The sequence below is a fragment of the Anas platyrhynchos genome, chromosome 1, assembly GCF_047663525.1.
Source record: "Anas platyrhynchos isolate ZD024472 breed Pekin duck chromosome 1, IASCAAS_PekinDuck_T2T, whole genome shotgun sequence".
NCBI lineage: Eukaryota > Metazoa > Chordata > Aves > Anseriformes > Anatidae > Anas > Anas platyrhynchos.
This window is the reverse complement of record NC_092587.1, coordinates 39,786,265-39,810,772: the sequence shown is the minus strand read 5'-3', so window position 1 is coordinate 39,810,772 and position 24,508 is coordinate 39,786,265. Positions and strand designations below refer to the sequence as shown.

At 37.8% G+C, this 24,508-nt stretch overlaps 1 protein-coding gene across 12 annotated transcripts in view; it reads left to right on the top strand.

Moving 5' to 3' along the window:
- KCNC2 (potassium voltage-gated channel subfamily C member 2) overlaps positions 1 to 24,508 on the top strand; it is a 100,491-nt gene that overhangs the window by 65,179 nt on the left and 10,804 nt on the right. The gene's annotated exons all lie outside the window — the stretch shown is intronic.

The window sequence follows — 24,508 nt, the reverse complement described above, 5'->3', positions numbered from 1 at the left end:
CAGATACAAATAGCCTGAGATGCAACAAGCAGAAATTCTGTTCTATTGTGTTTTGGGGTCTGAGACAGACATTTTTATTCAAAAGTTTAAAAACAAAATAAATTAAAGGATATTCAGGAGTATCTAAAGAATTTAATGCTGTCTAGTCCTAATGAAATGTTTTTCTGGGGGGGGGGGGATAATTCTGTCAATTTGATACTTTAACACAAAATTTTTAGAATTCCATAAACATCGAAGAATTTTGAATTTTCTCTGCAAAGTAGAATCTTATATTCAATATATCAGACTTTTCTGATATGGTTTGAGTTTTACATCTGCACCTCTTTCTCTCTCCTCAAAGTTAGTGTAACTCAAATCTAGCTCTAACGAGACTTGCTGTCATTATCAAACTCATTGTCATAAGACTCTACTCTCTCTGTGTAGGAAGTTTCTACAAGTCATCCCATGGTATTAGTATTCCAAGTGCATTAGCTATGAAGATGAGAGTCATCTGCTGAAAGGTTGGTCTCCGCATGATAGTTCAGACACACTGGGCTCCTTTCATGATCAGTGGAGGCAAGTGCACACTTTTATGTCCTGTGGTTCAGTTCTACAGGAGGTATCTTTATGGTTCAGATAAGATGTAACTTAAAATTGCCCGACTCTCTCCGCTGACAGTAAAAAGAGGCTAGAAGGCAGGAATTTTGTGAGGAGGTGCTATAAATGTGAGAGAACATCTACTGTCTGGAGTCTCAATCAGCTTAAACTTAACAGAGTCCTTGAAATCTATGGTGAAATTCTCCAAATGGGGATGTTGTGGGTAAGGAGGATATGCAGATCTCCTGACGCTCAGAAAATTATAAGGACACAACAGGGAGCTGGTAATTCAGGGCACCTCCATACGAGGAGGCTTCTTTAGACACTAGTGTTGGTGTTTGGGGGGACTGTAAGTCATATGCAGTGTCTAAGGCTTCTGGATCTGACCTCATGAACCTGGAGACCCAAGAACATTTTCCTTTATTAGCTAAGGAGAAATAGAAAATGTAGGTATCAATTCAGGAAAATGAAAACAAGTGCTAGACTTTCAGCCTGAGCTTATTTTCCACTAACTTGAATGAAATTTATTATTCCTACAATAACGTGAACTTACAAGATGTAAGAAAACATCCTTTATTAAGACCTCTTTGAGATAACTTCCAGCCTGGTCAAGAATTCTCTAACACTTTCCATTCAAAGAAATTGTGTGCATGACATTTACATTAAAGGGTACATTTTCAGAGAATTATATGTGGTTTCAACTGCCGTATCTCAGCACTTAAGAAACATACATCAAAGAGCTTTAAATCCTACCAATCTTACCAGCTCTGTTTCTCCCTTTCAACATAATTAACTTAATCTTTCAAGGCAAGTTGACACAAATATCCAATTGGTTACAGGGATTTTAAAAATCATATTTCAAATTCTTCCAACAGGCTAGTAACTAAGGTGAAATCTAACTTGGGATATTTTGTACCTGTGCTGGCAGTTCTTTATTACTAAATTCAACGTGCATATATGCTGGTTGATTTCTGATCAAATCCTTTTCTTCTGGAATGCTCCTACTGAATTATCTAGATAGTTTCTTTTGCAGTGAAGTATTATGAGGGAATAATTCACTGTGTTATGTGCAATTATTTGCAATAATAATGATTTGATCAGTAATATTTCCAGGATTCCAGACACTGGCAACATAAATTGCAATAAAAAGCTATTATAGTTCAGTTGTAATTTTCCTCACATTTAGTTGCTCTCAGTGCATTATTAGTTGAACTGTGAAATTTAAAGGCATCTTGAGAAACTAACAGCTACCGAGTATGGAGCAAGAAGCCTGCTCGTAGCGACTGCTGTCATCTTGATCGATATGCTATTATGCTAAAGAAGAGGTATATAAACTGTTTACTGATGAAGAGAGAATCTTTAATTGGGACTTCCATCAAGACCAACTAGATATTAAGAAGAAGGTCATTGTGCAGAAAATTGGTTCACTGATAAATGGCATGATCATCTGCAGAATGAAATCATGTCTTCACATGACTAATTGTCACAAGGGTGACTGCAGTATGGTCCACAAGATCCTGATTTATATCGGCATGGTGAGATGGTGGTGGGTCAGGTGCTGCTCTTGACACTCCGCTTTGAATTTGGACAAACTTCTGAAATTGCTGAACCAGCTTGGGTTTCTGTTCCCTTTATTCTCCCTGTTGCAGAGCTATTTCTGCATGCTGTCTGGAGAGCACAGAGCTATCTGTGTGTTTAATGACACTTGTTCCTGCATCCTTGTAGGAGAAGCATCCAAGGAAAATGTGCCAGAGGAGGTGGGATTGTGACTAGGATTGTTTACTGACCTTTGGCTCACAGAACCACCATGAATGAGCCTTTCCAGCTGGCACCAAGGGGACATCTAGGATGAAGGACAGATGCAGAACTGTTATATTTGGTGGAATTAGTCCAGGCTCAAGTGGCCCGCTGTTGACGATGGCATGGCTGTTGTTGCTATGAGAAACCAAACACATATGAGCAAGAGGGAATTAGTGCAGATTAAATATTTATGTCATGTTTGTTTACCTTTTCATTTGGAAATCAAACAAATTAATTGCTTATGGCATGGTCAGGTTAAAGATAAGATTTTTTGTTTGTTTGTTTGGTTGGTTTTTAATTTTCCTAGTTAAGATATATCTCTATTCAGATGTACTCTTAAAGCATCCTAAGCAGAGGAACTATCATATTGTGAAAGCTGCAGAGGAACCAGCAGCAAGGACATATTTTCATCTATGTATATTTATCAGAGAGGGATCCTATCTGCTAAACAGTAGCATTTTCTCTCTGTCCTTTGCTGCTGAGAGTACAAAAGCAATTCCTAAAGCTGTTGCACTGAGAGAAGGCAACATTTGCTTCTTTTCATGATTTCCAGTCATTGTAATGGTAAGCTGTGGTAATTGTGCTAAGCTTCTTCCTCACAAATTTTCAGTATCGACTCATCACTTGTGGACACACATGTGCACTGGAACAAGCCTCTCACCTGAAATATGTAGAGTTAGTTGTCTGAGTCAAAGCTACACATCGCTTTTTTTTTTTTTTTTCTTTTTTTCTTTCCTGTGGGAAGTGGTAGAAATTCATGGAAAACTTGCTTTTGACTGTGGCACGAGTGACTGCCAAGAAGCCTGTGAATGACTATTATGTTAAATTGGTACTAATGAACAAAGCAAAATTCAGCCCAACCAGGCTGCTTACTTGAGTTATCAGGATGTTCCTCCCAGGGGAAACACCATAAATAACTCTCTGACTGAAGATCATCTCTAAGAAAATAAATTACGTTTAGTTGTGTTGCATTTCTGCACTGCAGTGCTAAGAGGAGTTCAGCATAACTCGAGGGCTAGAGCTCATAGACTGCTTATAACACCTGAGCTAGCCCATTTAACGGTGAACTGCACTTGAATGTGAGCTTTCCTCTCCCTCCTTTCTAGCATAGGAATTCCTCCTGTCTCCTCTGTGAGTTTCTTAGCATACATTAGATAAGCAGCTCTCAGGTCTAGCCTGTGGTTTAAAGTAAGTTCAAGCTAAAGACCAAAATAAAGCTTCTGATCAGATGAATGCAAGTAATTCCAAACATTTCTTCTGACATTTCATAAATGCATCTGAGATAAGAATAGTACTAAGATAGAGATTAAGGCCAAGTTTACTTTTTTTTTTTTTTTTTTTTTTTTCTCTCTTGTACTCATTTATATTATTTGGCATAATTATTTGTATTATTCTTAGGAATCCATTTATAAGACTAGTTTGGAAATAGAAACAATGGCTTACTGTCTCCTGTAAATCATTCTACCTGATAATCTTGAAAATGGTGTTATCATGGCTGTCTCAGAACTGCATTATGGAGAACTGGGTAAGGTTTATTTCAGTGACCTTCTCCCTATCCACACATGCCTGGTTTGCAGTGACAACTGAGTGCTTTCAGTTTGGCTGGTTTGGCGTATGAAGAATTTCCAATAATTCAATGTGTATATACCAGCCAGACTTAGTTTAATGAACATGTTTATCATGCCAATAGCATCAAGAGAAATTTCACACGGTTTTGGGAAAAGTAGAGCTTTCTCTCTTATATTCTCACTGCTTTGAACTCTAGTTGAAGCTTGCTTCTGAGGTAAGTCTGTAAGAGAATTTTAATTGACGATTCAAGACCAGCACCTCACTGCACATTTGCATATCTTACAAGCCTGCACTGAATTCTTTTGTTGGGCACTTCCAAATTGCATTTGCTTCTCCAGATTTACTTTAAATAAAAGAAAGATCTTAAGGTCCCTAGCATAAGCTGAATGTTGGACCATGTAACAATGGATTTCAGAGTTTATTTTACTGTCTCTCTACACCTGCTAGCTGTTGAGTAGTATGGCAGAAGCTGTGGACACTGAGTGAGCTTACACACACGCACGAGGCACAGAGTCAGCATCACATTACCAAAATCAATATGTTTATTCCTGGGTCAGCAAAATTCTTAAACATGTGCTCTATTCAAATCTCCGTGTCCTCACACTGACTTCAAGAGAACCGCACAGCCACTGTCTTTGCTAGTCTGACATTGCCAGGCATTGTCTATGTTACTTTTCCTTTTTTTTTTTGGTTTATTTTCCCATTTTTCCATTTTTTTTGATACTGTGTGTGTTTTTCATCTCAGTTCTAACAACATGAAACTCCACAGAGTCATACTAAATTATTCTGTTATTATACCACCGCAGCTGCATTCATAATCACGTCTTGTATGGTGATGATCAGCCACTGGAGGAGTTCAAGCCTGAATCAGCTTATATTTTTTGAAGAATGTCATTGATACCAGCTAGCAGTGCAGGCAGTCTAGAACTGAATGAATTGAGAAAAAGAAGTCTTTGCTTGTGCAGGACTTTGCTGATCTATTACATAGCTGTACGTCTACCATACCAAGTCTTGCCTAATGGCCCACTGCCTCCCTAGTATGCTCTATAAACACACATCTGACTGATGGGCATTCTTTTGCTCTTGACTGTTGCTTGCTATACTGCCTTCTATTATCTTTCATGGGCCCAAATGTTCATTTGGGCTGCTTCTGATCTCTATGTGTATCCATTTGTATATGTAAATTTTATATTACCATGTCTTGCATAAGTCAAATTTATTCATTACCATTTCTGCAGCCAAAAACCACCCAATTTTAATACCAGGTTACATTGTCACATATTTTTCTCTCATTTTGCTTTCCGAAGGGAAGTTTTTCACCTACCCTGTATTCTTTCTTTGGAAAGTGCAAGAACCTCATGTTCCAGACCAGTTACGGCAATGTCACATTGTGGCCTTTCAGCCTCTTGTAATGTGGAGACTGCAATAACACAGAGCTTCAGAAAAAAATGTTGTAATATTTTCATATATTACTATTATGACTAGATGGTCTTAGTGGTCTTTTCCAACCTGAATGATTCTGTGATTATCAGATAAGTAAAACAAAATATGGAAAACACTTTAGCTCATGTAGTACAGGTAGTGGCTTTTTATTTTGCTGTTCCAGTTATCTGATATGGTCATGGATTTATGGCATGTAAGCAATGTTGTAATATAATAGTAGTCCATCCTTCTGGGGTGGGCACAGCTCTATTAATAAACACATCAAAACCTTTTCAGACCAGCTTTCTTCACCCTGTTTCTAACATCTGAGCACTTGGATCATTAGCCATCAGTAGATAAAAAGGGATTTAATAACAGCCTTTTGTGCCTTTTTTTTTTTTTTTTTTCTGGTCATAAGCAGCATATTTTTTCATACATTTGAAATAAGCTGATAATGAATATGAAGTTGTGAAGCAGATTTTTACAGTGTTGCTTGTTGCTTCATATCTAAAGCATTACATCAGTTGATAGCCTGCTAATGGTCATAATGTTTAATGAAATTCCTACAAGCAACATACGGAATACAACTTTTTAAATCTTTTAAACATTGGCCTCTACCCGGTAAGCAAAACTCCATACTCCATCTCAGCTAGCCTGAAAAAATATATCAGCTGGGGATAAAAACCGATAACCTTTTTTTATTTTTATTTATTTTTTTATTTTTTACAAAAATATTTTCAAAAGCTATAGGATATAAGTAGTGTTTAAGAGAAGCAATAACTGGCTGTACAAAACAACTTCTTGTTGCCCATATATTCAGAAGCTAGCTTTTAGAATATATTCCCAAACTATAATGTGTATCTATAGCCCAGGATGCCTGTTGAGATTCAACTGAACTGAAAAAAAGTAATACATAAATAATGATTGTTTATTTTAGAAAACCTTTCATCCTGGTACTGCAGTTGTCTGTACCTAAAGGTTTATTTATTTCCTACTCATTTACCTTATGAATAACCTACCATGAACTTACAAACAAGAAAGGCCCCAGGGTAAGGATTCTTACATAATGGCAGCTGTTCTAAGAGCCTGCTTAATCTTCATACTAATTTAACCCCATATGACATAGAGAATTTTCTGATTCCCATGTAACTTATAAGGTCGGACCAAGAAAATAAAGCTGTAACTGGTAGTGTGGGTAATTTTAAGAACTGCACTAAGACATTATATACTTTAAGAGATAGTAGATGAAACATTAACAAAGTGGAAAAAAATCCAGGAAGCTGACAGCAAGACACAGATTCTAGAAGCACTATCATAAAGTTTACTATAAATGCTATACAGAAATTGAGATAAAAGCTCAAGAGAGTCAGATGAAACAGTGTGTACAAACTGAGACTTCTACTGTTTTTATTTTCTATAAAGCTAAAGTGCTTTGTCAGATTGCCACATTCATACTTTTCCTACAGGGAACCTGGGCAAACAGCCCCCACCAGACTAGTCCTGTGTTCTGCTCATCTCTCCCTGTATCAAGTGTCCTCAGCTTTCACTGAAGGAGAGGCTCGCTATTTCATAGGTCTGAGCCTTTAAAGCTCTATATATTTGGGTCTGGTTGAGTTCCAACTACTCTTTATATTATTATTTTATTTTATTTTATTTTATTTTATTTTATTTTATTTTATTTTATTTTATTTTATTTTATTTTATTTTATTTTATTTTATTCTGATAGAAATAGTATTGGTGCCAGCTTTGCAAAATTGAAATAAATCTTTGCTTTGTCTCATTCTGTGTCTGATTTCTTCTGAGGAGAAGCTCTTTTATTCAGCGAGTGCATGGCCAGGCCATTTGTCTGAAGGCCAGGTTTTGTTCTGGGTTGGCAGTGTAGTATTTTTGCAAGCTTCCCCCCTGCTATCACTGCAGCTGCACCTGGCAAGAGGAAGCAACCCACAATCTAAGAAACTCATCAGAACAATAATGTCTGCTTCTCTTTTGACAGGTTAATTAATTGCATGCCATTATATTTTGTGTGTGTTTTTGGATGGTTTTGATACTTCCCTTTCAAGTGTGTTTCCCAGTAGAATTTGAAAAGGCATATATATTGTCTGCCTGTCTGTTACTTCAGATGGTGCCTGATGCAGATAGAAGAAATGGAGAAGAAAAGTAAGAGGCAGAATATGTTTGGGGTGTTGCAGCTGGAAAATCTTGCCCGCTAGGAACTGGCATAAGATCACAATTACGGATGAATGGAAAACAAGAATGTTGTTTCATAAAAATGTGTTTTTGAAGCCTGTTGTAATTCTGCATAGAAAAATTGAAAGGCAAGGAAAGGTAGACTCCACACCAGTCTAAGCCTGGAGTCTGGGGCATGCATTGATTCCGTAGAGGCTTGGATGGGGTCTTTCACCTCCCATTTAAGCATTGCAACCCCTAGGGACTGACTATTTTGCTGGGAAACAACTTTTGTGGAAGGGAGGAAGGGGAGCTCAGAGATTGAATTCTGCCCTGTAGAAACTGGAATTCCAAATGAAACTCTCGTCAACAATTTTTCTGTGAATAGCTGGAGCTTTTCATATCTTGGATCACATTATTTTAGGAATTAAAGTAGCAGCATGTACATACTAAGAGAGTTGACCAGACATTTTGATTTTTCAAACTGGCACATTTCCAGAAGTTGTATAACACCTCTATGTCTTCCCACCTAAAAATATGTTAATACTTACGGGCTGAAGAAGCTTGACAGTTTTCAGTGTGCTTGGAAGATGTACTGCCACAGGAAGTTTTAAAAGGCAGAAGTGCCATATTCGTGTATTAAGACTATCACTATTAAGACAAACAGAGTGACATATCAATGCCCACATACAGCATAAAAGAATTATTAGAAATGAGGTATTCATATGCAAGTGTGCAGGTTTGAAGAGCGTATGTCTATGGCCTGAAAGCTTTGTCTCCATGCAACAGTTTGCCATTCAATGACCCTGTATGCCATGCTCTATGCAGCCCTTCTTAATACTTTCATCATGTGCAGATGTGTAGATAATGCTGACCGCTGTTACCAGTTGCTGTTTTTGTGTAGTGCTGCATGTGGTACCAGTGCAGAAAGCATGCTCTGGCATCCAGGGTTCAAATTCACATGAATGAAAGAGAAGCATGTGGGCATATTTGTACCTAGAGAAAACACAAACCAAAGCAGAATCCTACATTAACTGGGTAGGTAGGATGACATCCTACATAACTGGATGTCATTCACTATATAGGATTTTTTTTCCATTGTATTTAGCTATGACTGATAAATGGGGTTCTTTGCTTCCCAGATCATCAGGTTGCTGAGAGATACAGGAGCCTGAGATATGGGGGAGAGAGGTTAGTTCTATCCAAAGTTCAATGACTGTCATCTCCATTGTATATGAGGAAGCCAGAAGCAGCCTTTTATGACACTGGGACACCCAGGACACGCTGTGCCTGGGAACTGCCTGCCCTTGCCATAGTAAGAAGGAGCTGAGCTCAGGGTCAGGAAGCACTGGAGTCACCTGAGGCTCAGAATCCCAGCCCACACAGAACAGATGGTAGCACAGATCATTCTGGAGGACTTGAACTGGGAATAAAAAATATATATATATATATTCTGAACAGGTCGATTTCTTTGTTGTTAATTTTTATTTAGCTAGTGAAGTCTTTTCTTCTTTTCTTTGTTTTTTCTTTGTTTTCCTCTGGAGAAGTCTTTGTCTTTGTTTTCCTCTGGAGAATAGGGGAATGGGTTTCCAGTCACTAGTTACTATTGCTGGCGTGAAATAAGAGCATCACAGTTTCTTGCAATGCTAAAAATCCCTTCTGTTGGAAGATTCTTCCACTTGTTAAGTGGACATGCTGCTCTGGACTTTGGTTCCTCCTGCAAGTCTTGTAGCACGCTCATCTGACACCCAAGGGACCAAACTCCTAATTGCACTGAGATGTGCACCGAAGGTTCCTGTAACAAATCTGGAAGTCAAACATGATGCAGTATAAGGAGTCCATATTTGAACATGAACTTGCAAAACTAAATATGACATAGCATACATTATTGATATAACACATATTGACACCAAACTTGGAGGAGTTGTGGACTCTGTTGAGGGTGGAAAGGCCTTGCAGAGGGATCTGGATAGGTTGGAGAGCTGGGCGATCACCGACCACATGAAGTTCAATAAGAGCAAGTGCCGGGTCCTGCACCTGGGATGGGGAAACCCTGGCTGCACGTACAGACTGGGCGATGAGATGCTGGAGAGCAGCCTAGAAGAGAGGGATCTGGGGGTCGTGGTAGACAGCAAGTTGAATATGAGCCGGCAGTGTGCCCTGGCAGCCAGGAGGGCCAACCGTGTCCTGGGGTGCATCAAGCACGGCATCGCTAGTAGGTCGAGGGAGGTGATTGTCCCGCTCTACTCTGCGCTGGTGCGGCCTCACCTCGAGTACTGTGTGCAGTTCTGGGCACCACAGTATAAAAAGGACATGAAACTGTTGGAGAGTGTCCAGAGGAGGGCTACGAAGATGGTGAAAGGCCTGGAGGGGAAGACGTACGAGGAACGGCTGAGGGCACTGGGCCTGTTCAGCCTGGAGAAGAGGAGGCTGAGGGGAGACCTCATCGCAGTCTACAACTTCCTCGTAAGGGGGTGTCGAGAGGCAGGAGACCTTTTCTCCATTAACACCAGCGACAGGACCCGCGGGAACGGGGTTAAGCTGAGGCAGGGGAAGTTTAGGCTTGACATCAGGAGGGGGTTCTTCACAGAGAGAGTGGTTGCACACTGGAACAGGCTCCCCAGGGAAGTGGTCACTGCACCGAGCCTGTCTGAATTTAAGAAGAGATTGGACTGTGCACTTAGTCACATGGTCTGAACTTTTGGGTAGACCTGTGCAGTGTCAAGAGTTGGACTTGATGATCCTTAAGGGTCCCTTCCAACTCAGGATATTCTATGATTCTATGATTCTATACGGTAAACATGGCATACATGGTAGACCCTGCTCATGAGTGGTATTTCTGAGTCGTTCATGTGTTGAGGCAAGAGGAAGTACCTAACTTGCTGGCATAACATTTATGTTGTAGCATATCCTTTAGTAAAGCAAGGAGAAGTCTTTTATTCCTAAAAGGGAGAGGAAGGACAACATCTCCCTGCTGTGTGCTCCAAACCATAAGGAGCTCCCTGGTGAATTTAAATCAGCTTCTGTTTTCCCCTAGTCTTCCAGGGCTGTCACATAATCTTAATGTGTCTCTGCTTGGCAAGTTCATCCTGCACCCTGCAAGTGGTAACTTTATATTGGACTATTTTAGTGAGCATCATGTTTTATAGGTGCTTCAGTCACATACACCCCAAAAAACAAGCAAACAACATACAAACAAATAAACCCACCAAAAAGCTATATAAATAAAGGGTGATGTTTTAATGCTCTTATCATATTAAAAATATTAGGATGCAGAAAGTCTTAATATTTAAGAATCCTTTGATAATAATAAGGCTTTTGTTAGAAATTAAGCTGCAAAGAATGAGGTTGCCACTAGCATCCTGCCAATGTTTTGGTTTTGTTTTCAGTTTCCCCAAGAGTTACCAGGGCAAATCTCATTAGACACCAGGGAAATAGTCTTTCATTCAAATCCTGAGGAAGCAAATCATCTGGAAAATTTGTAATGAAGTGGCTTATCTTTATTTTCTACATCTTGAACAACAGAATGGTAAGAGAAGAGCGAATAGGTGAACTGATGAGAAAGAGCTGAAGAAATAAGATGAACATGAAGGCTGAACCTGCCAGTAGACTTCCCTGCTTGTATGCTGCTAAATAAAGTTGTTTTTCTTAGCATGTATCTTTTTGCCAAGGTGTTGCAAGACTGCTAGTGTTCGGTAAACAGAGACTTTATTACCCTTCAAATCAGAGCTGCAGAGCCCTACACAGCATTCCCAAAAGCCCAGTTTGCTTCTCCATAAACAGCACCAGTGACCAGCCTCTGTCTCATATGCATATTTTAACAGCAACAACACTTGTAAATCCATGTACAAGCAACCTGTTCCTTATTTAAGAATATACAGACATATGTGACTGCTCCTGAAAGGAATGTGCTGGCAGTAAGTATCCCACGTAGACCTTAAACTGCAAAGCATGCCTCTGTGCAGCATTGTGTGCCACTCCTTCTGCAGATTACATTTGCAAACAGCTCCTAATGAGCACAGTCTGCTGGGTAGTGGCAGCAGTGGCACTTCTCCCAGAGCTCCCACCATGATCAGTGCAAGACCTCAAGTCATGTCAAGGAACCCATTCACTGAGTGACTGCCTGGCTCTGGTCTTTGCTACAGGAGCTCTCTCTAGAGAAATACATTCCCTTAGTGCAGAGCTTACGTTATGTGCTACAAGCATTGCTGTGAGGATCATTTTAAAGATACCAGCACAAACTGTAAGCAGTGCAGAGGTATTATCCTTCAGGTAGCCTAAAATCCTACTTATATGGAACAAGAACTGCCCCAGCTGACTCAATGGCATATTGATTCTGACATACAAATGGTAAGTATTCACATTGCTGGCTGCTTTGCTGCAGATGAATTTTAGTCATCTAAGGCATCCAAATGTTTATACTAAGTTTATATTTCTCCCTACACCCCTCTGCCCCTTTGTGTGAAGAATTTAATAAAAAAAGATATCCTGGAATGGATGCACTACTACTTTTTTTTTTTTTTTTTCCCTATAAGTAAGCTATTAATGTAGGTTAGAAAAAAAAATAAGAAGTGGGGTTTAGAATCACAAGAAAATCACTCTTGGATAAAGAAGTCTTCAGCAGGATGATGGCCTGTGCACAACATCACTGGTATTTGTCGTTGCGCTAATTAGTCCAACCCTGAGCATAAGGATTAGTGTCAGCCCTAGGGCAAACTGGTGATAAAGCTCTAAGAGAATGTTTAAGCTAAATAATGTTGGCAATGCAGATGCCTTTTAATAACAGGAATACATTTGAATTGGTGCTGCATGCAGCTTCAGTGCTAATGCTTGCAAAGGCAATGGCTTAGAAGATAATCTATGTATCAAATAAACGTGTAAATTGGATTTGGACATATTCGTGTGGACAGAGTGCTAGAGGAGCCTCTTGGGTCATTCAGTCCATAATCACAGACCCAATGTCATGAAATCCCTCTTACAGACTTCTATAATCTTCATACACTGAAGCATGCTTGTCCCAGGATCAAGAGGAAGGACTTGAACTATCGTTCATCTGTGTCCAAGTGTCTGCTTTGAACAGGGCTTTGAATGTCACAGTTTGCTCAGTATCCTAAAACCTGTTGTACTGGTGGCTTTGCTCTTTCTTGTTTCCTTCCTCAGTCCAGTTGAATGGTCACTTCTGCATTCTTGGAGATGGGAGTAAATGGAATTTCAATTCATTGAAAACTGCAAGTAGACCAACTATAGTTTCTAACTTACTTTTAGGAAAACCTTCAACAAGATTCTGGGTGAGTTGTTGACCAAAATATATATATTTATAAAATATATATATATATATATTTAACTTTTGACTTTATGATGTAAATATATATATATATAATATATATGTTAGTTCATACATATACTTATATTTATTATTTATTTATACTTATTTATTTATATATATATAATATTTATATTTATTTATATTTATATTATTTATTATTTATTTATATTTTTTATTTATACTTATATTTATTTTTATATATATAAAATATGTAAATATATATATATTTACATCATAAAGTCAAAAGTTAAATCTGAAAAAAAAGTGTATGTATGAACTAACATTGTCTGGGATGATGGGCTGAGTTCTTGAGAGTCTGGATAAGCCTAGCTGACTACTGTTACAATAAATAATTCACTATCTCTAAATTTAGCTTGGGTCTATGTGATTATGTTGTGAGCTTGGAACATATTCACATGCATCATGCACAGGAGCTTTAACAGCTTTGCCCTTCCCCCGCTCACAAAAATGCCCTTCTGACCTCAAACTGTTCTCCAAGTGCATCGCTCTTTCATCTGTACCAGCATTAGGGCACACAGTTCATTAATTTAGGCATCTCAAAGATTTTTTTCAAAACCTTGAAAGACTATTTAGAGGCTTCTGTGAGACTGAAGACGAAGTCCAAAGACACTGGCCTAGTAAAATGTTAAAGCTGAGATACAGTTTTTAATTTATAGACTATCCAGTAACTTGACTATAGAAAGGCATAAATCTCCATCTGTAAGGGACTGTTTTAATTTTATTAGATGGTAGATTTGTTTAATTAAGGTCAGCATTTATCCTGTGCTGTCTTCCGCTTTCCTGGCATCTCACTGATGTGGGGGAGGAAACCCTCAGGCTCAAAATGAGGCCACGTTTGTAGGAAGAAATGGTACCTTTCATTAGGCCAGTAATACCGCTGGAAAAAGCAGATGAGTTTGCAGGCATGTGTCCCCTGCAGATTCAAATACAAAAGTCACAGAAACTACATAGGAGACTGCACTGGGACAAAACAAACAAACAAACAAAATAAAACAAAACAAAACAGCCAAGGACAAAGAGTGGAACAAGGGCTGAGGCCCAGGGAGAGGGAGACCCAGGAAGAGGAGAGACACATCAGCTCTTGAGCGAGGGTGGCATATGAAAATACAGTGGTTAGAGATGCAGGGAATGGATATAGAAATAAAGGTAAGAACAAGTTACTCAGAAAGGAGGAAAGCCTGGGATACAACTGTAAACCTGAGCAGTAGAGCTGAGATTGAGACAAGAAGTGAAGGATAGGGTAATGGCACACTGAAATGTAGAAGGCGGAAAGGAGCAAGCTCTGGACAAATGGGGGGAAAAACAAAACAAAACAAAACAAACAAACAAAAAACCACCACCATCTGTGCTCCCTAGAGGTTGTTCATGTCAGAAACAGGGAACTTGATCTTCCCGAGTATCAACACTGTGCACTCTACCATGATTCAGTTCAAACTACTCCTGCTAGTGCAAAGGGCAGAGTGGTTTTGTCTACTGGGTTGCAGCTGTGACAGTTCCCTTAAGAGGCTATACAATAAAGTATCTGGGCTCATAATTTGCTTTTATCAAACCAAGGTTATACCATGAAATCTTCTACACTGGAAGCTCACTGTTAAAACTGCCATACCAATAAATTAAGATTCAGGCAATGTCATAGTCTAGGCATGGGTAGTTTACTCACTGTGCTTATGCTTTTGTGTAAGTAGTTTGAATAATGAAATAAGGATGGTATCCTAAACCATGGGGAGCTGAGTAAAGGTTGCTCAGGTAACCCTGCTTTTGGCATTTCCTTTCTTTAAGGTATTTGACTTCGCAATTTTTGTAATGTTCTTTTAATGAAACCTTGCTTTATATATTTAATTGAATATAGATTGCATTAATCTCTGTTAAAAGAAAACTCTTTAGTACCTTGATGTTTTGACATGGGACTCTTAAGGATCTCACTTTTCTGACTCCAGACTGGTCTTTGGCAGAGTAGAGAGTTGGATTTTAACCTCCATAGAGAGAGTTGGATTTTAACCTCCATATCCATTATTCTTGTATTCTCTTTTACCTGTTAGCAAGGGTACCACTTAATATCAACTAAATTGCATATACTGTGGTGGAGGTATGAAGAATTAAACCAGTTAGTATAAGGAACAGCTTCCAGTCAAATGAGACCTACTAATCAGCTGTTTGAAGTCTCTGTGTAAACTTTTGAACATCTTGGCAATGATTCCATCCCTTCAATTTTTAGGAAGTTGTTTGATAATTTCTATTCCAATGCTTGAAGTAGAAGTCAAAAGACACAAGCCTGGAAAACTTATAAATAATCCCAGTATATTTTGTTGGAGCGCTGTTGTCAAAAAAGGGCTAAATGGCTTGGTTATATGGCTTCTGTGGTAAAAGCTAAGATAGTCTTAACTAGTAAGTAGTTGTAACAGAAAAATATTAATGGATGTCAAGCCTTAAAATCTTAAAGTTTTCTAAATTTGCTTGAGTGTAATTTTAAAGTAGACTGTCAAAATTGTTTTGAGTGAGAGAAGAAGTAGACATAAGTGAGCCTGTGTGCTTAAATGAGACTGAGATAATAAGGCTCAAAATATTTCTGTAATTTTAATGGACGTGAGATTTATGTTGTAGGCAAACTACAGCATAATAGAATTTTCATCAATTTGTCTTAAGAATTTCTCTCTTTTCTCCATGTCTTCATGGGTGTGAATGTCTATTAATAATAAATAATATAATATTGAGGAATTTTTCTAGTTTTGACCCATTAAGCCAAATAAAACCTTTTCATAATAAATCACACGGGAAAGAAAGATACTGTCAGTGTAGTATTTCAAGTTGCTAGGTCCCAGAGACGAATCTATGCTGTAATGATGCAGACTATGGGTAGTCTAGGGAAGGAAAACAAAGCATGCAGAGAGGCTAATTCTCCTCAGCACGTAAATTTGGGATTGGCTGAAATGGGTTGTTCAAAATCTGCTTTCCTCAGCCATCAGTGAATTTTAGATTCTTTCTGGAAAATGCTCTCTTAGCTATACAAACCCTCTGATACCAGATACAGGATATGGACTGAGAATTCTTTTTGTTGCTTTTGCCTTGACCCCAGGAAGAACATCCATTGCATTTTTGCAGCTGCTGGAATATTCTTCCTGTTTTAGTGTGCAGATTTATAGCAACGTTTAGGAATGTTTAATGAATGAGTGGCGGTAGTTTTCTAGTTTTCTTATCAGTCCATGTAACCACACAGACTGACCTTTTCAAGAAAAGCAAGGTCAAAATGAGCCTTGATGGTGTTTTTTTTTTATTTGATTGCTAGATTATAAATGCTAAGTGTACTTAAAAAAACAAGCACAGCTGGCTGTAAGACCTGGTATATTGCCGGGGTAGTCACAGCTCAGAAAAAAAGTGAAACAAGGCTGATAAATTCAAGTGGATGGGGAAGGGAAGCTTCTGGAGGCAGCATAATTGCTTTTTGATGAGTTCTGCTGAATCTTCAGGAGCAAAAAACAGGTGGTGGGATGTTTGCTGTTTGTTGGTGTGAAATGTTTTACTTAGCTGCTCAACGCAACAACAAAATCAGATCATTCTTGATTTACATAGTGCAAAACTGATCTGTTTTTTTAAGAAACTGGTAATTTTCTGGATCATAAACTGACGAGGGATGTCCTGTCCTAGGACTCCCATCACACAAAGTGTGGCCCAACCACTGAAATGTACTGTTACATCTCCTTTCCAGTTGCACAGCAGAGGCAAAATATTCTATTCTGAGCAGGAGAATGTGTGTATATATCAGGGTAGGTTTGTAAATCAGTTTTGAATCCTTTGGAAGTTATATGTCACTTAAAATGCAATTAAAATGAAGAATAATTTGTAACTCTCTTTTTCTTTGTGATTTGCTTTAAAATGTAGATATGCCTAGGATTTGTTGAGTCAGATATGTATCTGAGTGTCAAACTGCTGATTTACCTGACAGCTGAGTTAGAGCGACTTAATTGTGGAACTGGGTTTCTGAATAGGAAAAGAGGCATTCATAACCTTTTTATTCGTGCTCCAGCTGGTAATGAAAGACAGCTGCTTTGCAAGACTATAACAAATGGGGAAAGAATGAGCAAGCAAGAGCACGTTTGTGTTTCCACTACTACATACAGATGGTAGCCAGTCTGAACTGTAAATATTCCTGTACTATAAATCTATTCATGGTATATTACTGTCTATCTTACTGTCTGTTCTTTAACAGTATATCAATAAAAGTGCACTGATATATAGAATTTTTCATTTAAATATGTCCGTATGTAGAATTGTAGCAGCAGAGTGTTAACTGTTAAACTGAATGCCAAGTAACGTTAGCAGTAGAGTACAAATGAGGAAGAAATGCAGTAAGGATTTGAAAACAGGAGACTCAGCTTTCCCAGAATGAAAACTATAATATTGGCAAGAACTCTACCAACTGTGGCTTAATGTTGGTTGAGAAATTATTCTCAATGAGGAGTTTCCCAATGAGGTTTGGATTGTTAAATCTTTATGTATGTATTCAAAAATATTTTAGTGCTGATATTCTACTCTATCACCCCAAATGAGGATGAGTTGCAGATTTTTACAGATATTAAATTAGTCTTTTCTTAGTGCCTGATACTTCACGCATTGAGTTTTTGTTTTTCCCTTGAAGATATATTTAACATGCTGTGCCTGTATCCATTCTGTAATCTTTGGAGAGTGATAATGTGAGAGATTATGATTTATGAGTGATAATACAAAATGATAGTATATTTGCCCTGAGTTTATATTTTAAATGCCAGTAGCTTGATAAGTAGCTGCAGATGGTATTTGGTTTCTTACTCAGTATACCCAGATGTAATGCACTGGAAATGCATCACACCATTAAAAATCTGTGACTTTTTTTTTTTTTTAATTTTGAATGGAATAGTAATTTTCCAATGGAAGCTTGTAGTTAAGGAAGAATAGCAACTTTGAGGAACAGAGTTGTGAAGAGACTGATGATCTCTTTCGTGAGATCTTGCAATAGCTGTTATGATTGGTGTTAGTGTGAACTGAACTTCAATATTTAAATTTCACTCCACAGAACATTAAACCAAACAAGGAGGTAAGGTCAGCATGAGAGCTCATTCTGAAATCCTATTATGATTTTAGCAGTATCCTGATACCAAAATGAATTTAAATAGAGGAAAAAAATCTATTGTGTTAAAGACAGAAACGAGAACAATCTGTCCAATCTACATGGAAATCCAGAGACAACTCTCTTTAAACCTGGAAGTGATATCTAATTCTGTGATTTCTTCCAACATTAATTACTACTCATTAGAGTGAAGCATGTCATATACTTTACAAATACAATTTCTTTTTCTGCTTCTCTATTCATAGTTGAGTCATAGTTTCCTTGAGCAACCAAATTACTCAAAATTACTTGAATTTTTATGGGATTTTTTTTCAAGGCTAGTTTTATATGACTAAACAGATATAAAACTGGATTAAAAAGTCAGCAGTGCAAATTAGTTGTAACTGATTGCAAATATTTTCTGGCTTTGTTCACTGTTTGACTGGGTCCCGCTCCTGTAGCACTAGGAGGATTCCAAAAATGAATTGGAGGTTTGAGTTCCTGGGAGAATAAAAGAGGCTAATGGAGAATATTACATGACAAATATATGGAAGATTTACAGGAACAAAGACTTTTCTGTCCTGTACCTTGAAAGAAAAAAAAGTCAATATCTGATTATAAAGTTTATGGTGGGAATAAATTTTATATAATTTTGATATAATCACTTATATATGTCTTATTCTAAGTTTATTTTAATCAAGACATAGCATCAATCAATTAGCATTGGAGTACATATCAAAAAAAATGTAAAATACAGTTTCATAGTTAATATATCTGACTGCTTTGTTGCAGATAGTGATGTTGGATGCATTTAATGATTACACAGATTACCTTCTGTGGTCAGAGAGTTAGTGGGAGGAAGAAGCTAGACAACCTATTTTCTCTGAATAGCTTGCATTATTTTCTGAAATATAAAAAGATGAGGTTTAAAGTAACAGATGTTAACAGACATCACTGGAAATAATTATTGTATCTCCAAAGTATGGGAATTTATTTGTGATTTTTCAAAATAATTATGATATTAAGAAAAAAAAATATATTCAACTTTCCTTTTCGGTATCTTCTCACCCAATGGAAAAGTTGCTTTGTTTTGAGGATTCTGTTTAAAATGAAAGCTCTGGTAGGAAAGTGAAGAACTCCTGACTGTGGAAACTCCCTCATTCTTGTTTTTTTCAGGAAAAGTTAAGACTCATTTAGTGAACTCTTATCATTTGTAATGAAAGCATAATTTGGGTTTCAATAGCAAGCAAGTATTCAAAGTTGGCTTCTTTAAGAAACAAAATGCAAACTCTTGTCCTTGCCTGTCTCCCTGTGGTTGTATTTTTATCTTAATTGTGAAAGGGAGGATTATGGGGTTTTATTTATTTGTTTGTTTGTTTGTTTTTAGCAAAATGTATATATCAAGTCTCATGATATTTAACAGGAAGATATTTAACACAACTTTTTTTTTTTTTACTTATTTATTTTTATTTTCTTTAAGACAGTTCTGTACCTGCATTAGAGAATATTAAATGTTGTTGTATTTCCAAGGGCTTATTAAATATTTGATAGTTTTCTTTTTCTGTAGTCAAGTGTGTCAAGGGCAACCCTTGTAAATCCTGGAATGAAACTCAAATAAACTAACCAAACCTTAAAAGCTGCTATTGAATACTCATGCTAGAACATACATATTGCACAGTGATGGGAGTTGAAGCAAGAGGTGTTGAGATCCAACCCCAGTACAGTTTGGATCCAGATAGCATAGACTCTTTCTGGGAAAATACTGAAATGTAGAGATTTTATTCAAAACTTACAAAACAGGAAGTAACAGCAACCGTGACTACCAACAATTACCTATGCATTAACCTCATCACTAACTGTTACCTGTCCATTGTGGAATACTTAAATAATGTGTAGAAACAGTTGGTTTTATGGGTTGAAGGGGATGGACGAAATATGGGGTAGTGAATGTGTCAGATTTTATGAATATGAATAACATACCCAAGTACAAGGAACAATTTCTACATCTGCCGTTGGTTTATTTAGGCATTGTCTAAGCTGATAAACCTTAGAATGACTGATACCAGGTGCCAACTCCATCACAGAGTCATACTGAGGTGTGCAACACTCCTATGTCTGGGTTTGCATTGGAAAGGAAACAGGCAGGTGACCTGGGCCATGACATCCTCTGACAGGGCACCTTTTCCTATCATGAAATCCAGACATGGCCTACAGGACTGTTGTCAGACCATTTGCAGCCAAGGTTTTTAAGGTGACTCTACTTTCTTTGAAGAACTTCAGGAGTTCAAGTGTGTAAGATAAAACGTGTAATTGAATGCACAGAAGTTCTCATAATCCACAGACTGCATTCCTAGAAATGGTTGTCATTTATGAAATTGTTTTAAACTCTGAGCAGCTCAGTTCCACACGGGACACTCAATACAAAACAGGAATCATGGTTATCTACCTCCAACATGTTATCTACAGGTATCTGCCACTTGCTTTGGATTTATATGCTTCATCAAAAAACAAATAGTAGATGATTAATCCAGCTACTGTGAACAGTAGTAGGACTCAGTAGCAGAGCTTGACTTGTGATCCTATCAATTAAAGAAGCTGGGATCCAGAATCTGCACCAGACTTGTCTGAAATGTGATGCAAACACACATTAACAAAATTGGGTGCACATTGCCTTCAAAACTCGAGCAGAGGGAATCAGCAACCTACTGAGAGCTTTAACTGCTTAATGAAGAATGTTCTGTTTGTTTTGTATTACATACTGAATATTTTCATTTTGCTTTTAATTGCTCTCTTCTGGCCTACATACAACAAACATTTTGTTAATTCAAATAATTTAGAAAAAGACTGTTTTTGGTGGCCGTGAAGTGTCTTTACCACCATTATCTCATCTACAAAATTGTTGTTCCTCAGGGGAAAAAAAAGTTGTGTGGTACCCTGTAATTGTTTTGGACATTAGGAGGACTTAGGAACAGAACCTGGTTGATCCCATCCAACAGAGAAACTGGAAGTTTGAAGGTGTACCAGTTTTCTCTGGAACATCATGCTTATCCACATGAACAAAAATAGATGTGTTTTTAGTGTCTCGGTGCCTTCAAAATGAGAGAACATGGAACTAGGAAGATGCAGAAGAATAACTGAAAGTGAGAATTCTGCATGACTTTATTTCTATCTGTAGAAAACATGACAGATTCTTTTCAACATTTTGCCTAATGTTACATAATACAATATTGAGAAAATATCGTTAATTAATGTAAAGTAAATGCCTAAGATCTTTTCTTTCACTGAGTAAAGGTTCCTCCTTACATTGGCCACCATTTTCTTTTTCTCTGAGCCCTTTTGACTACTGCAATAATAGTGTAGAAGTGTCTTCTTGTGTATGTGGTTTTATTGTGCTAGGTGCTCTGCAAGATCTGCCCAAAATGTCCAGATCCAAGGCATTTATATTTCAAAACAAACCACAGAAAGAGATACAATGTATAGCAAAAAGAAATTAGTGTCTTTGCTCAAAATCAGATGTATACGCTCTTGTGTACATGTACATGGCTAAATGTGTACATGGTTAAATTGCTTTACATTGCTGTGAATGGAAGGTGTGAGATTATCAAGAAATCTGCCACTAGATTAAGACATGTATTAATTTGTTCTTGCCTTTCTTATAACTTCATAAAGATGATTGCCTCTAGGGAAACAGGATAGACTACCCAGCTGATCTTGAAAATGACTGAAAGTATTTTTCTTTTAGGGTTAATGTAATTAGCCCTAAATTACATCACTGAATGTAATTTTACAGTTAAAAATTCGTAGCTGCCTTGCCAAGTGCCAAGTGTGCTGTGGCCTTTCACTGTGTCAATGTTGTTCAAAACAGTAATAAATAGGTTGTCAGGCAGTTCTACCTGTAGTTAATTCCTTGCTTTTGGGAACTTTTAAGAAAGAATCTGAACCAGAGAGGACTCTTTTTCTGATATATAGCCTAGAAATAGATGCTAATTATTCACCTACTGCTAGATTCAGTGTACTGCTGAATGTACATTTAATATTTATTATATCTGATTTGGTAATATATTTGAATTTTGCTAGGCTGAATGTAATTTTCAGTTCTTTCTAGACAAAAAACATTCCTAGCTTCCTGAAGTCACCAAAGTGTTGCTGCTATAAGAGGTATTTTATCTATTGAAAATCCCCACCCAAACTGCAAACTACAACACTGACTTAGCTTCAGTGACCCTCAAACTCTACAGATTCATTTGCTTTGTATCCTGCTGCTGGGTAGAAAGATGCTGGAGGATGCTGAAGTAGCATCCCAAGGGAATAACCCTGTAGATCTTAGTGCACCACTGGCTTAGAGTCTGATAAATTCTGTCCCTGTTATGGAGAGGTTTTGCAAATAACTACTGAGATTAATTCACTTAAGTTACATAAATCTGGTTGTATTTGCTGACTTTAGCTGTCTCACATAAGACGTGTGTGTGTGTGTGCGTGTCAGGTGCCAGGAAGAAATGAGCTATGAATGTGCAGAAATTTTGTAGTTCAGGCAAAGGCAGAAATGTCTGCCTGGTAAAAAACAGCCAGACAGTGTAAGATTGTTGGTTAGTTTGTGATTAGAAGTTGAGACCGAATGATAAGTGTTCAGTTCAGTCCCTGAGTCAGACCTTTTTGACAGAGAACAGATTAGAGTGTTTGCAATTGAGAGGCTTGGTATAATAATCTTGTTTCATTGATTGAGGAAGGGAAGCCATAAACAAGCTGCAAATCTCTGATATAGATGCATTAGGTCTGTGGGGTTGGGGTAGATATATCTTGTCACTCTGAATATAATAAATTTACCAGGCCTGCATTGCAAATTTGAACTTGTTTCTCAGAATCAAAGCAATTCTATCTACCTGTTGTAGAGACATTTTGATGTCTAACTAGCATTCTGTGTTAGAAAAATGTAGCCATTCAGTGTTGTACCAGCCTAAAGGAATTCTTCTATCACACAGTGTAAAATGTATGTGCTAATGCTAAATTCAGTGATTGATACCCGAATACTCAAAAGCGGTTTTACCACAATGTTGTGGCCTGGACTAAAGTGCCAGAATGGAGACATTCTTGTTTGTGGCTGTTGTTCTGACTCCGACATAACAATTTATTTATTTATTAAATGGGATTCATGATATCAGTGTGGTAACATACCAGTATCCTGCTGCCACAGTTTCTTTTGCCACCATCATTGAACTCATGCTCTAAGCTGCTCTTTCCTGTAGGCTTAGTAGAGAGCATGAAACCTGTTTTGACATCATTTCATCTCTGAAAATATTGAAATCTTCCAATAATTTTTTTTTATTTATTTATTTTTCCTGTCTATAAACTATCTGCTAAGTGGAAAATCCAGAATAGCAAGCATTTTGACAGTAGAGAGGAGACATTTAAACAAATTGCCTATTCAACTACCATGCCATTGCTGCTGGAGTACAAACAGCACATTTTACTGTGTGAAAGAATGCTTATCTCACCTTCCAGCTGTTTTCCTATGAAATCTTGTCCTGGAAGTAGTTTTCTTCAATGCCTGACTATGATGACTGGGTAGTACCTGGTTTTTAAGTCCTTAACAATCCTGTGTGAGAGCAGTCTTTAGGTTATTTATCTGCATTTTATGTTCATGTGCTGCTACTAAAACTGAATTTCTGTTTCCATATTTGTTCAGCTTGTCCTGGATTTGTAATTTCAATATCAGGATTTAGGTAGAGGACTGATAATACACTGCCGTAGCAATGAGAGAGGCTCTTCTTATTTCTGAAACATCTGTGCATGCTGTGCTCACCAAGTGCCCATTGAGGCAATGTGGCAAGACCCCATCCAAACTGCTTTAGTCTTTGTGTTCCCCAAAGCTTTGCTTCTGATAAACCAGGCAGTGGGTGAAGGCTGGTTGGGGCACAGGACTTGATTTCACAGAATTTGTTAAAAGTAGATATATTGCTGTTTTGCTAAGAAAGTTTTGTTGGAAGTGGAGACAGCTTTGTTAGGGTTACTTTTAGTCCTGCCTGAGAGAGTATGATGGATGACTGTGAACTAAACAGGCTGTGAAACCTGCTCTACCTGAAATGCAGAAGGCATTTTCTACCAGTGAGTATCAGTTATTTTTCAAAGGTTTTGGGAATCTGGAGGTCCCAGTTAAATGGAAGCCGGCAATCTTTTTGGATATCAGCAAAACCTCTGTTATTGTTTCTCACAGCATATAGCTAGATAAAGGCATAATACAATGGGTGAACAGTTGGCTGATGGGTAAAGTTCAAAGGTGTAGAGTAAATGGGGTCACATTGGGAATTAGTGGCATTCCCCAGGGCTCCATTTTACGGCCAGTTCTCTTCAATGTTTTCATCAATGACTTGGATATAAGACTTGAATATCCTAAGTTTGCAGATGACACTGAACTGTTCATAAGGTGCCATGACAACTGGTAGAATTCATATGATTTAGCATTTGGATTTAACATTTTTTGCCACTTTTTGGAAGAGTTTCACCCTGGCATATTGTCCATAACCAAGACTTTCCCTGCTCCCAGACTCCT